Here is a 15,927-nt window from a genome sequence, read left to right as displayed (position 1 = left end):
AGCAGAAGGGTGCACCTATAATGACACTGAGAGGAATATGGGGTACAGACAGGCTGAAGAAGGTACAGTTAAAGGCACAGAAAGAATAAGGGGCACAGACAGAAGGGGGTACAGAAAGAGGCACAGAGAGGCAGAATGGAGCACAGATAGAGGCACAGAGATGAATTGGGGATACATATAGAGGCACAGAGATGCAGAAGTGGGCACAGAGATGAATATGGGGTAAAGAGTCAGTACGGGGTACATAAAGAGAAACAGAGTGGCAGAAGGAGGAAAAGATAGAAGCACGGATAGACACAAGGAAGTACAGATAGAAGTATTTAGAAAATAAGGGGGGAGGGGGCACCAGTCCATTACTTTGCCAGGGGCCCTCGGACCCCTAGATACACCCCTGCTCTCAACCTTCATACCACAGTCAGACACCTTACACATGCAGCTATTTGCTACTGCATAGCAAGCCTTATCCTAAGTATATGGAACCAGTTGTAATGATCAGTTTAACTTTGCAGCTAAGCAGGTGTGGGCTGTGGGCCTGATTCAGAGGTGGACAGAGTTGCAGTAGCTGCTGCGACTTTTGTTGAAACCAATACTGCAAATTTATGCTAATGACGCAGCTGATGGGCTTCCTACTCATGCGCCCACCAGCTATGACTCTAATTTGTCAATGTGCACAAATAGTTGTGCCATCGATTGGACATCGGCCACACCATCAGACATTAGAGCAACCCTATGGTTACTCAGAATGTCCAGTGGTAAATGGCCACCTGTGCCAGTGGAACTGCACCTTTTGATGCAGCACCAGACAACGATATGCCCGCCGCCAGTAACCAACTGATGTACCGTACAGGAACACCCATCGGAATTGCATGGATCTCCTTGCAATTTCCTTCTGCGTCCCCCGGCGGAAACCATCAGGGTGCATGTGCACAATTAAAACATCATGATGTTTTAATTCAGTCCACCTCTGAATCAGGCCCTGTGTGTAGCTGCTTACTACATAGATCTGCTTAGCTGAAATAGTGTAAGTAAATAAAGCTAATTTTAATAGTCAGTTTAGACTTCAGCTTCAAAGGCAGGAACAACAAGCTCCATGTGTTAGGTGTCTGACTGTAGTAGGTGAGATTGAAAGTTTGAGTCCTGGGTATGGCATGCTGAGCAATGTGTGTTTTAAATACAAGGGGATTTGACGCAGGAGCCAAATTAAACAAGCCTGCCTGCTGCCATCCCCAAATACATAAGTAGAGCATTACTCTTTAGAAAAAAGTGAAAAACATGATATTAATAAAAATAAATAAATAACTAGAGTGTATAGAAGTTAGCATCGATAGCTTGCATACATTAACATTTAATATGTGCTACCATATATATATATATATATTTCAAATCTTGCCTGGAAGAACAGCATAAGTGGAGGAAGAGTTTATGGCAGGGGGGGTGCCGGACTTTTGTGACCTAGGATCTACTTTTTGTTCACTTACAGTACTTAGCGGTGATCTACCAGTGTCAATGTCCACAATGTAGTTAATATTATAAAGGTTATTTTTAAATCTGTGCATTATTATTGGCACTATTATTTGGTGTGGGCCTACATCAAATAATAGCACCAATAATAATGCACATATTAAAAAATAACCTTAATAATAATGACAACATTGAATAATAGGACCGTAAAATAATGCAATATATTTTTATATTGGATATACTTTTTTCCCCCTTAGGTAAAATAACCATTTACCCATAAACTGAAAGTAGAGGTAAATCTAACTCACGGTCTTTGTACGCAACTTCTATTGGGCCCTCACTCTCACAAACTACTAAAATAAGTAGTTACTGTTCTGTTGTCTTGGAAAGCTGCTGGACCTGCCAGGTTGGACTGATAGGGTAGGGATGTCCCTCACAGAAATAGGGCCATCTCTCTGCTGCAACTGCATTTTATGTGGCGACAGTTTCCCCAGAGACATCACACTGCCAGCATCACCCCATCTCCTCCAGTGAAGTCACACTGCCAGTATCACCCCATCTCCTCCAGTGAAGTCACACTGCCAGTATCACCCCATCTCCTCCAGTGAAGTCACATTGCCAGTATCACCCCATCTCCTCCAGTGAAGTCACACTGCCAGTATCACCCCATCTCCTCCAGTGAAGTCACACTGCCAGTATCACCCCATCTCCTCCAGTGAAGTCACACTGCCAGTATCACCCCATCTCCTCCAGTGAAGTCACATTGCCAGTATCACACTCTCAGCCACAGTGACATCACACCCCATATTTCAAGTGACATCACACTGCCACCATCACCCCTCTATTCCCAGTTACATCACACTGCCAGCATCACCCCCCCAGTGACATCACACTGTCATCATCATCCTCTCTCCCCCCACAGAACACTTAACTTACCTGACAAGTCTTCAATCTGTGATCGCTGGGATGAACGCTGCCTGGATCAGGCCGATTCTGAATCTACAGTGCGGTAGACTCCTCACAGCACGCTGCACTACTGAGAGCTGGGCCTCTGGGCCCCAGAGTGTTGTTAGAGGCAAGAGGTTAAGTTGGTCGCTATCTACTGGTGGATGCTCCGTAAGCTACCGGTAGATCACGATCAATGTGTTGGCCAGTTCTGGTTTACGGTCTCATGAGATGCCTGAACTTTTTGGCTTCATCATAAGGTGACCTTTTTGCAACACTGCAAACAATCTCCAAAACCCTATTCTTATCATATATCATAGTATTGAGAATATAATGTTATGGAGATGCTTCTCTGCTTTAGGAACAGGACAACTAAAACCAATTAGGAGTACAAAGGAAAACCTGTCTGCAGCCAGCAAGAGACATAGAATTTGGGAGATTTGTATTACAGGAGGACAAAGCATATTTGTAATCATAGGTCATGTCGGAGTGGCTTAAGCACCAAAAAATCAATGTCCTGAAGTGGACCAGTCAAAACCGCAGACCTCAATTGCATGGACAATCTGTGGAATAATTATGAAATTGCTGTTCACCAACAGTTCCCATCCAACCTAATGGAACTCAAACAAAATTGCAAAGAACAGGGAAAATTGCTGTTTCCTAACAAGTATTAAAACAAGGGTGTGAACTGAATATCAATAACTATACATTTTGATTTGTATTTAAGGGAAAAAAAATAAAAATTATGTGACATTACAGTATAGTTTGGGGGGTGGATTCAATTAGCTGTGGTAATGTACCGCCACTAACTGATCCCTCAGGTGGTATTCAATTATCCATGCAGGGGTTTCTTTCAGGAGCTCAGCAAAAAATTCCCAGATAACCGTTATCGGGAAGCCGGCAGCAAAAACACATAGGTCCATGAACTTACCATAGATCCTATGTGTATTCGCCCGAAAACAGGTCATTTTTTGGGCAGATAAAACGGGCTTTAATTGAATTGCCCGAAGGCAAAAAAAAGTGCAGCAAGTCCCATTTTATCTACCCAAAAAATTATCGGAGCTAATTGAATTCCCCCCTCCGTGTTACTCATTGGTAATAATAAATACATATATTGTGATAACATGATATAATAAAATAAAAAAAAATTCCAATGGGGTGAAAACATTTTATAGCCACTATGATTTGGATTACAGTTTCAACATACTGTAGCAGGTTGTGCTCAGGCAAATGTGACTATATTAAGTGTAACAGATCAAACACATGTTCAACTGTAGTGTACAGCCGACTGTACAATATGAATGCAGTGTTGCAGACCCCTTTAAAGTTCCTTTTTTTTCTTTTTTGAACTCATAGGCTGCAAATGCCATGTTGAACTATCAGGAGCCCTCTAAGCTTACCGGTCTTATATGTGCCTTTAATGTCCTCCCAAATATATCCTCTAGAGTTAAGCCGAAAGATATTTATCACATGTGAAAGAAAAAAAATGCATCATTTTGAGCTCTTTTGAGCAAGGTTTGAACTCCTATTACATCTCCATGTTATTAACATTTTCCCATTGTGTATTGTTACTGCTTAAGGTGCCAGTACCGGCTGCAGTGTGTGATCCAATTAGCTTGTTTTAATATTAAGCTTTATTTATATAGCAAAAACATATTATGCAGTGTTTCACAGAGAATGTCTAAATACACAAACACAGAAACCTACTAACATTAACCTACAGTACCAGCATGGGAGAAAACTGATTCACCAGGAAGAGGCCCACAAAACATGGATGCCGCAATGTGTCCTATGTGCCACTTATCAGACCTAACTAGCTGAAAATATCTAGATGCATGAACACAAAACACCCATTGACCCCAATTAACATGATCGGAATCAATCAGATTTTTTCTAGACTGGTGGTAAATGTGAACAGATGATAACTGTAATCTCTTCATATGCATAAGATATAATCGCACTATAAATCTATATTAAGAATTAGACATCTTTAAAATATATTTCATTTATTGTCTTGCTCATCAAAATAAGCTACTGTACTTTATAATATTATAAACATACTTTCCAACTTTCCCCTCATTGTCAGGGAGACTACCTGATATAGTAGCAATTTCCCCGTCTCACTGAAGAGTCTACTAATCTCCCTGATTGCACATTACCCCCATTATGTAGCTGTTATATTAAAAAAAAAAAAAACACAGAGCTATATACATTCACATGTGATCATTAGTATCATTTCCCTGCATTGGCTATAAGACACAATGATGCCTATGGCTACATGTATTTTCTGATAAGTAAAAGTGTGTTTTCATGAACAAATAGATCTTACTAACTGCTTTGGGTCTCGTTTACATTTGTATGTAAGTCAGTTTTATGACACGCCCCTCAGATGTAGCAGTACACGCCCACTTTACTGCCGCACTCGTAGGTAGTGTTTTCACAATCTCCCTGAAATGCTTTTTCAAAAGTAGGCAAGTATGATTATAAACCCATATACATCCAGGAAATTAATATTTGCAGCCAGTGATTCTGTAATTAGATTGTCTGTGCACCACTGTGTAAAATATATAGACATCATCTAACCGTAATAAGTTAATGTGAAATAAAAACTACTTTGAACAGTGTATGCGTATATAAAATTTTTATTTTGCATCCAGGATGTAAATGAATAGGTTAAACAGGTCATATGCTAGAGACAGGAAGAGAAACTAGTTCTGGGGAAATAGCTGAGGTTTGGCTGATAAAACAGGAAGCATACTATATACCGTGACAGCAAACTGCACATGTAACGTACAAGTAGATAGAATATTTAGTGCTGAAGAGATTCACAAAACATGCAGCTGGTGAGAGTGGGGAACTACTTTGTATAATGAACTTAAATCATTATCTGTATGCAGTACAAGCTCACTAGCAGCGACAGCAACTTCCCATGAGAAAAGCTCCCTGCTAATTACAAGGACAGGCAGTCCTATGGAAAGGTGTAGCTCTCCCCCTGGGTTGCCAGTCTGGACTGCGATAGCAGGGAACGCTTGCCGTGGAAGCCTCTACCTTGCTATCACGGCAGCATTACCCAGCTTCTAGGGGTTGCAGCCAATGCAGTCCTTGGAAGCCAGTCGGCTAGTTAATTTGGGCGCATGCGTGTGATCACGATCCTACTATCAAGGCCGGCTTGGAGTGATTTGATGTACCTGAGCTGGGGTCTAGGGTTGGAGTGGTTAGTGAGGTTGAGTGCTAGAGCTTGGGTGTTTATGAAATTCCTGCACATGGACTGATACTAGGTGGACACTGGGAATGACAGAAGATCTCTATTCAAAGTCCCAAGATACTAATACAGGACACTGTATTGGATTCAGTGGACTTGCAGATAACTGGACACTGTACAAGTGAGACCAGAGAAGCTTGGCTGAGCACTGTGGCAGCCACGGTGGAGTTGGAGTAAATGCACAGAGGTGCTGTAGCTAGTTGCTGCATTGGACACAGCAGTGCTGGAGCTGGTTACTGCACTGGATGCATTGGTGTTGAAGCTAGTTGCTGCACTGGACGCAGCAGTGGTGGAGCTGGTTACTGCACTGGATGCATTGGTGTTGAAGCTGGTTGCTGCACTGGATGCAGCAGTGCTGGAGCAAACAGGTAACTCAGACAGAAAACGCAGAGGGGCACATATAATCTGCTCACATGGACTGCAATGAGATAAGTTGCACTGGCAACCGGATTTGAGTCCCAGGAAGTTCTTTTATAGGGTCTACTAGCTGTTGATTGGCTGGGTCTGCAGGCGTGGTACTCCCATTGGTAGAGCTGAGATCAGGTGGTTCACTTGAAGATTTAGGTGCCCATGAACCAGTGCTAGCGGAAACAGCTTGGGGAAGGGTGCCAAGAACACGTGCATGATTATGTGGGTGCCGACAGCCAAGCATAGGGAAAGTGGCGGCCGCGGAAACCCACGGGTGACGGACTGCAGACAAGGATGGGCAGCTGCCAGACAGGGTCTGTGTCTGGGGTCTCTGGCCAGGGTTGTGACACCTAAGAATTACAGACCCCCTGGCAAGCATAGGCAGGAGCCGCCTCTGTTCTACATTACTAACATGTAACACTGACTTTATCTGGACTGCATTCTGAAATCAAATGTACTCACAAGATGTGTACATTGAACAAAAACAAAGCTTTAAAAAGGATCAACTTCATGAATAAAATATGGTTTAATGCAGAGGTTCCCAAACGCAGTGCTCAAGGCTCCCCAACAGTTCAGGTTTTAGAGATATCCATGGTTTAGCACAGGTGGTTAAATCAAAATTTATAATAAAAACGGAGGTGTAATAAGTTTCAAACTAATTGCGTAAAAAAAATACTTATACAGTAGGTACAAGAATGAACATCCCTTGGGTCAGGAGTGTGTCTTCATATAATTCCTTCTAATGGTGCGTACACACTGGGCGATTAAAGTGGACGACTGAACGATAACGATATCGTTATCGTTCAGTCGTCCACTTTATCGTCCATGTTTAACACAAAAAAGATGAACGATGACGACGACGCGCGTTCCCGCGGGTCGTTCGTCATCCTCGTTCATCGGGCTGACATGCAGGCCAACCTGACGACCTCGTCAGGTTGCTGCATGTCAGGGAATGGGTGAGAGAGCCCGGCGCTGAACGATATCGCTAATGATATCGTTCAGCGGCTGTGCTCAATGTCATGAACGACATTGAGCACAGCCTGCCGGGGACACACTAGACGATATCGCTCAGGGAGCATATCGTCTAGTGTGTATGCACCTTTAGTCCGTTCTGGATGTAAAACAGTCACTTCCTTCAGTGTGATGTATGCTGTAAAAGAAAGAAACATGGATTGCATCACTGAAGTGAAGTTACACTATTGTTGTAATAAAGATGGAGAAGGTGTATTCCACATTTAGAATATAACTCGTGTCAATAACAGAGCGTAACCAACTCACAAGAAAAACACTGTGTTTGTTCCTGTAAGGGTATCTTTAGGAGTGGTCCCTCACCCAGTGTGTACAGAATAGGGGGTACTGTGTACCATTTACTCACTCAATTGTGAATCATATAAATCAAATAAAGGTATCTTTGGTCTATAAACACTTAAATCAGCGACCGAACTCACAGTTTCAATGATGTACAGTAAATCTTTGGTTTCTTTCACTGTGATGCTTCAAATGGACCGTATCCCATATATAATCCAAAATGCAAATATCTCATGGAGACTTCAATATATAAATCCAAAAAAGGGTTTATTCATACAAAAAAGTCCCACATGTGGATTAAAAAATCTCCAAAATGTACAATATTAAAATGACACATTAAAAATGACACGTTAAAAATAATAAAAATGAAACATTAAAATAATTTGCACAATAAAAGTAGTAAATACTCCAATAGGCAGCCACAGAAACCTTGTGAAAAATGGAATCCGGATTTATAAATCGACAGATGAAAAATAAGTTCCAAAATGACATACCTCTGGATCAAATAAAATAGCACAATTCCTTAGGAGTCAACGCATTTCTGCTCTCTTGGGAGCCTTTGTCAAGACATAAGAATAGTTTGCCTAGAAGGGCTATTTATATCACCAACTACCAATCAGAGTGTATCGGGGTGGAGTCGCTGCCAGACTGCATCTGCCCAAGGGTAGGATAATCCTACTCACGTGGGACTAAACACGTGTCCTAAATCAGCCAATTAAGGAGACCTGCCCCAGCATTCCTGCCATGTAGCAGCCAAAGATCCCCCAGCATGTTACAACCCCCTAATAATCTTTCAACCATCACCTCAAAGGTTTCTTTTATAGATGTGGGGGATGCCAGGGTTGTAGATCTATCAAAAGTGATGGTAAAAAATAAAGAAGAAAGTATAGATATTAATGGGAAGGAAGTACAGATCAGGGATTTTATCACTTGCAAATAAAGTAAAAGGAAAGGGGAAGAGATGAGAACTCACCGCACAGGTAACAATAACACCATAATATCAAATTTACATTGAAAGTTATTGTGGATAATTATCAATCAAAGCTTGAAAAAAAGAGAAAAGGGGGCGCTATCTCCACAGTATTACCGTAAACACATGTGTGTAAGTATATAGGAGTTGTGGTGGTGGTGCTCAGAGTAAAAGGATACAGAACACAAAAAGGGAAAAGGTCCGAGGACCAGATCCAAGACTCTACAGTGCACTCTTATAGCTAATCAGCATAAATAAAATATAACTTTTAATGAATATTAATTATAAAATTGGACTTACATAACACACAAACACTGAACATTATAGAGAAAAAGAGAGTGTGAGGGAGAAACGTTACTAACCCTGTAAGGACGGCGAAATATAAAGACAATACAACACACATTCACAAAAATACACAATACTAGATAGTATTAGTGCGACAAAGACAGTGTATAAAATACACCCAGGTCATATAAATGTTCAAGGATTAATAATCAGATGTTTGTATAATTAAGGAGATACAAAGTTATCATTCGGACAAGCTTAACCTGTAATGAAAAAATCTCTGGGAATATTCGTAATAGACGGCATATCCTGTAAATGGATCGAATAATATAGAGATATACCATGTAGTACAGAAAGAAGAAAATGGAGGGGTATAAGAAAACATGATCCATCACAGAGTTCTGCTGCTTGACATTATGCTGTTGCAGAGAATGGGAAGTGAGAGACCCGTGTGTCACAGTAACCCCACGAAATTAAAGTAAGGTCACGACCCTGTAGCAGGCATTCATTTCAATCCCCTACTTGTCATACTAAATTAGCATTGGACAAATGAGGGGGGAAGTTACTGGGCTGCAGGCGGAAGGTGAAAAGAACATGAGATCAAAGTATACCTTTAGTTATTATTAGCCTTAAACAGCCACAAAGAAGGGTTAAATTACAGTGGCATTTGTACCATATAGTATAGAAAGACAAAAGGATGGGGTGTCACTTGCAATAGCAAGAATATTGTGTATGCAAATAAATGCCATTGTAAAAAAGTGAATATTGGGTGTACGACGAGACCCTTGAAAATAAGAATGGGATAGCATCTTCGAAACATCAAAATGGGTCTTGAGACTCATTCTTTATCTTCCCACTTTTGAGAAGTACATGGATGCTCTCCCACTAAGATTGCGGGTTTTTATGGGTTAACAATCATTAAACCCAATAAAAGATCTGCTGATATATCTTCTTCTTTGGCTAAATCCAAAATTAATTATATATACACCTGTAAAACCCTTGTGCCCAACGTTCTAAATAAAGACTTCGAGTTAAAATGGTTCTTATGATATAGTATACTCGAAGGGAAATTTTAATGTGTTTTTTATATATATATATATGTTAATCTGTATTTTTTCCATCTTTTTAATGCAGAATATCTGTAGTCTTATTTTAGATTTATTATGTATCACTTGGACACGGACAATTTTATACCCCAATATGTCTGAATTCTGGTAAAAGGACATGGACACAAAGACATCTGTGGAGCAATCATCTTAAAAAAATTGTGATATGAAGCTGTTCTCCTGTTTATTATTTGTATTAGTGAATTGTATATTTGTATATGTTGATGCCTCCCTCACTAATTTTTAGAACACTCAACGGATTTTGTATTAGATGTATAAATTTATATATACATTTATGTTTAACATTTGTTTTTGATTGTTTTTATGAATGCAAATCCAGGGATTTTATATTGGCGTTTTCACCCCGGGTATCCATTGTTACTAATGATGCACCCCGGACATCCACGGCCGCTGCAGGTGTCACTTCCGTTTCCAGCAAGTGACTCGTGAAGGCCACTTCCACTTACGTCAGATGACACGCGGATGTCACTCCCGGTTGTGATCGTAGCATCGGTAGCGGAAATCTTCGGCTCCTAAGGAAGTGTGCTACAGGTTGAGTCTCCCATATCCAAAATGCTTGGGACCAGGGGTATTTTGGATATCCTAAATTCCGTATTTTGGAATATTTGCATACCATAATGAAATATCTTTGGAAAGGGACCCAAATATAAACACAGACTGCATTTATGTGTTATATACACCTTATACACACAGCCTGCAGGTAATTTTTTACAATATTTTCAATAATTTTGTGGCTCAATGTTAGTGTACATACATGAAATTAATTTGTTTCATATACAGCTTATACACAAAGCCTGAAGGTAATTTTATACTTTATTTTTTAAAATGGAAGTTTGGGTACATTGGACCATCAAAAAGCAAAGGTTTCACTTTCTCAGTCTTGCTAAAAAAAAAATTCTGTATTTCGGAATATTTGGATATGGGAGACTCAACCTGTATTTTATTTGATCCAGAGGTATGTCATTTTGGAACTTATTTTCATCTGTTGATTTGGAAATCCGGATTCCATTTTTCACAAGGTTTCTGTGACTGCTTCTTGGAGTATTTACTACTTTTATTGTGCAAATCAATGTTAATATTAATTTTTATTACATTTTATTATATTGTACATCTTGGAGATTTTTTTACCTACATGTGGGACTTTCTTTGTATGAATAAACCCATTTTGGATCTATATATTGAAGTCTCCTTGAGATAGTTGAAGCATCACAGTGAAATAAACCTTTATGAGAAAGATTTACATACCGTAATTGAAACTGTGAGTTTGGTATGCCGATTTAAGCCTTTATAGACCAAAGATACATTTTATGTGATTTCTATGATTCACTATTGCGTGAGTAAATGGTACGGAGTACCCCCTATTCTACACACACTGGGTGAGGGACCACTCCTAAAGATACCTTTATAGGAACACTTGTTCTTGTGAATGGGGTACGCTCTGTTAGTGACACAAGTTATAATCTAAATGTGGAATATACCTTCTCCATCTTTATTACAACAATAGTGTAACTTCACTTCATTGATGCAATCCATGTTTCTTTCTTTTACGGCATACATCACACTGAGGGAAGTGACTGTTTTACGTCCAGAACGGACTAAGAAGGAATTATATGAAGACACACTCCTGACCCATGGGATGTTCATTCTTGTACCTACTGTATATTTATTTAGGCACCTGTTTGTGTAACCCGTTTCGGTTAAATAAAATTGACTGAGGTACTAATTAAGTCACCTTTGCTCAACCATGGATATCATCTCTAAAACCTGAGCTGTTGGGGAGCCTTGAGGACCGCATTTGGGAACCTCTGGTTTAAAGTGTTCTCTATTTTTAAAAACACATATATATTAACAGTACCCTTACCCTGTATGTAGAGTAGCAAGATAGAATCCTCAAGACCAGCAACAGATCAAATGGGAAAACATGTTATTCTAGAGTAAATAATCTGTGCACTTTATCTTTTGTATGTATAAAGGTGGGTACACACCTGAAAGATACGACCATCATCTGTGCTGCAGCGGGTCCTGGCGGCCGGGGGGCATGGCCTAATCATGGAAAAACCCCATTTGTGGTACTGGGGAGGGGCGTGCTGTGTGCCCCTCAGCCTGGTGCACAGCCAATGGGAGGCTCGATTAGCATGATCGTTCCCCCCTTTGGCATAGGAGACTGCTCGGGCTGCTGCTTTAGCAGCCTCAGACTCTCAGTGCAACCCAGCACACAGCAGCGTGTGCTGGGCTGCTGTGCCGGAGTCGGATAAGTAGTACCCGCTCATGGCTCCCCCCCTCTCTCTGCAGATGGTATGCAGTCGGGAAGCCGGCGGACCTAATCCCGACAGCCGGCTTTCCTCTCTCTTATCCCAGCAAGGGTCTAAAGACAGGCGTCGATATGCCGACGCCTGTCATTAGACATATGCCAGGAGCCCGGCATCCCGATCCAAGGGACACTGGGTGCTGAGTGCAGAGTGCGGATAGCCGCAGGGGTTGGTGGGGGGGTAGGGTTCATGGGGGGGACTTAGGGTTAGGCACCACCCCCAGGAGGTTAAGTTTAGGCTAGGGGAAGGGGTGGGGGTTAGCATTAGGCACCTCCCCATAGGTCCTGCACCCTGGGCACTTATCGCTCACCGTTAGTTACAGCACTGGCCTTTAACCATGGTTAACTGTAAATATTGCACTTTGAAATGTGTTGTAAGGTGCATACTTGGATACAGATTATCTGTTATAAACATTCTTCAAACTAAACTAAAGTGCTTTTCACTCGATTTTTAGATGAATTCCTCCTAGCTATTCTGCATCCAGGACATGGGACAAATTACAAAAAGAGGTGAAGGGACCATGGGCGGCTCCAGAGGTGGGGCTGCAGCAAAGTCCAAAATCAAATAGGGGAGCCACACCAACAGCCAGTGAGTACCAGCTGGCAATGTTTGGCCAGGACTCACTGGCTGGATAAATAAGCCTCTTAGGTCATGGAACCAAATAATGCATGATACACTAGTACATCTAACACTAATTTCGGTGTCTCTAAATTGCATCTATATCTTTCATTTCAGTATTACTTAGAACAAAATACAAAACAAAAAAATGGGTGTGAAATCTCAATATTTTGGTACTTCAACATGGAAGATTGCTATTTTTCCTCTTGTTGTTAATGATAAAATAATGATCGCTACATCAGTAATTGGAATATAGAACTACAAATCTAGTTGATCTGTAGGTACAGTTGCATGAATTGGCCAGGTTTTAATGTGACTCCTGATACATAACTCTTCACTTTACAACAATAAGGGGTATAGTTACTAAAGTGCAGGTTTTTAGAAGTGAAGATGTTGCTCATAGCAACCAGATTCTAGCTATTATCTTCTAGAAGGTACTAGATAAATGTTTTATAGAATCACAGTCACAAAATTCTCTCATGATTAATTTAAGAAATAATGAGTCTGGAACAAACAGTGTCTTTCCAAAATAAATAAAAGCTTAGAAAAATTAAATACAACGAAGGGGTATTAAGTATTAATAAGCAGGACTTTGAAGTGGCATATTGATGTTATCCAAATAGATAAATTGCAGTGGCATATTTCCGCACATATATACAGTCAGGTGCATAAATATTGGGACACTGTCAGAATTTTCATATTTTGGCCTCTATTCACCACCACAATGGCTTTTAAATGAAACAAACAAGATGTGCTTTAACTGCAGACTTTCAGATTTAATTTGAGGGTAAATACATCCAAATCAGGTGAACGGTGTAGGAATTACTACGGTTTCTATATGTGCCTTCCACTTTTTAAGGGGCCAAAAGTAATGGGACAAACTAAACAATCCTAAATCTAACTTTCACTTTTTAATACTTTGTTGCAAATCCTTTGCTGGCAATTACAGCCTGAAGTCTGGAACGCTGAGACTGGGTTTCATCCCTGGTGATGCTCTGCCAGCAAGGGCTCCAAGAGGGGGGGGGGGGGGGGGGGAGAGCGGGTACAGATTACCCGGGCCCGGGCTTCCTGAGGGGCCCGGGTCCGGCGCCCCCCCCCTCACAGCACTCCCCCCCCCCCCCCCTCACAGCAGCCTATGCAGGGGAGCGATCACACTGATCATGACCTCCTGGAGAGTGTTCTTGATTTGGCCAACTGTTGTGAAGGGGTTTTTCTTCACCAGGGAAATAATTCTTCTGTCATCCTCCACAGTTGTTTTCCGTGGTCTTCTGGGTCTTTTGGTGTTGCTGAGATCTCCGATGCGTTCTTTTTTAAGAATGTTCCAAACAGTTGATTTGGCCACACCTAATGTTTTTGCTATCTCTCTGATGGGTTTGTTTTGATTTCTCAACCTAATGATGGCTTGCTTCACTGATAGTGACAGCTCTTTGGATCTCATATTGAGAGTCGACAGCAACTGATTCCAAATGCAAATGTCACACCAAGAATCAACTCCAGACCTTTTACCTGCTTAATTGATAATGAAATAGCGAGGGAATAGCCCACACCTGTCCATGAAATAGCTTTTGAGTTGATAGTCGCATTACTTTTGGCCCCTTAAAAAGTGGGAGGCACATATAGAAACCATTGTAATTCCTACACCGTTCACCTGATTTGGATGTAATTACCCTCAAATTAAATCTGAAAGTCTGCAGTTAAAGCACATCTTGTTTGTTTCATTTCAAAGCCATTGTGGTGGTGAATAAAGGCCAAAATATGAAAATTTTTACAATGTCCCAATATTTATGCACCTGACTGTATACAAGATTGCAAGGGTGTAGTATGTATTACCGCCGGCCGCTTGGCCGGCGGTTCAAATCCCGACAGCAGAAGCCCGGCAGAGGTGAAGATCCTGATCGCCAATAAGGTAAGTATAACAAACCCTATTTCACCTCCTACCCCTAACCCTCCCTTAGAGGTGCCTAACCCTAACCCCGCCCCCCAAGTGCCTAAACCTAACCCCACCTTCCCTGCAGTCCAACCCCAAGTCTCCCGGGGGGGGTGCCTAACCCTAACCCCCCATTCCCCTAGCCTAACCCTAAGTCCCTCCAGGAGCTCTAAAACCTAACCCTCCCCGACGTGGCTGTCCGCGCCCGGCTTACATTTGTTCAGTATGCCGGGCGTTGGGCTCCCGGGGTAGGTCTAATGACAGGCGTCGGAATTTCAACGCCTGTCATTAGTACCTTGCCGGGATTAGACAGTTGGGAAGCCGGCGGTCGGTATTTAGCCCGTCGGCTTCCAGACTACATCCCGTTTGCAAACATTGTTTAAAGCATTTGTGAATTTGGCCGAAAGAGTAAATCTTAAGATCAAATGTGAAACGAACTTTAACATAACTTTAACAATGACTGTTTAGAAGCAATGCATCTTTGGATTAAACGTTGTACCTTACAAGGGTATCCCACTATGTACTATTATATAAAAAATAGTAATTCAGAACAGCAGGTCCACATTAGCGCAAAGTTGCAAATGTTATAACACTTTACAAAATTAAAATATAATATTAGTCCACTTCTATTCATATAGGACAACAGTGGTTCTGTTCTCCCTGCCCCCAATCTCAGTTACAATATCATCTTATAGTGTTAATGCCCATCGGTGTAAGTGTGTTCCGTGTAATCGCGGTAACACAAATGATGAATTATTTCTTTTGGAATTAAATGGACCAGTTTCAGAACATTGTGTACATATCAATCATCACACGTATATATTTTTGGATCAGCCAATGAGAAGACATACAATACGCAACCAACAATTTACCAAATTAACACAACACATTTTTGGACATATGATCAGCCTGATATATCACAAAGTTACACATTTAGAAATAAATAAATAAACCAACCAATTTGGAATAGATGGAGGCAAAGGATGACAATATCATTATGTCCTGTCCTTTTAACAAAAAAAGTTTTGCCAGATAATGGAAATGTCTTTCTCTAGCTACTTTTAAGAAATTATAGAGTTGAAAACAGTTACGTTTTCTACTGCCTGAACATAGGTCAGTGGCGGAATTGCTGCAGTTACAGGGGGTGCAATGGCCCTAAGGCAATTGGGGGCCTGTAGTTGCTGCACATCCTGCAGAGGCAGTCGCTCCACCACTACCTACAACCACTCATCTCACAGAATGAACAGTGAATCCCAAAGCATGCACAGAAGAGCAGAGCGGTAGCTGCATGAGGATGGATTGCAGTA

This window comes from Taudactylus pleione, unplaced genomic scaffold, assembly GCF_031769625.1.
Source record: "Taudactylus pleione unplaced genomic scaffold, aTauple2 ptg000053l, whole genome shotgun sequence".
NCBI lineage: Eukaryota > Metazoa > Chordata > Amphibia > Anura > Myobatrachidae > Taudactylus > Taudactylus pleione.
Note: the sequence above shows the minus strand (reverse complement) of the source record.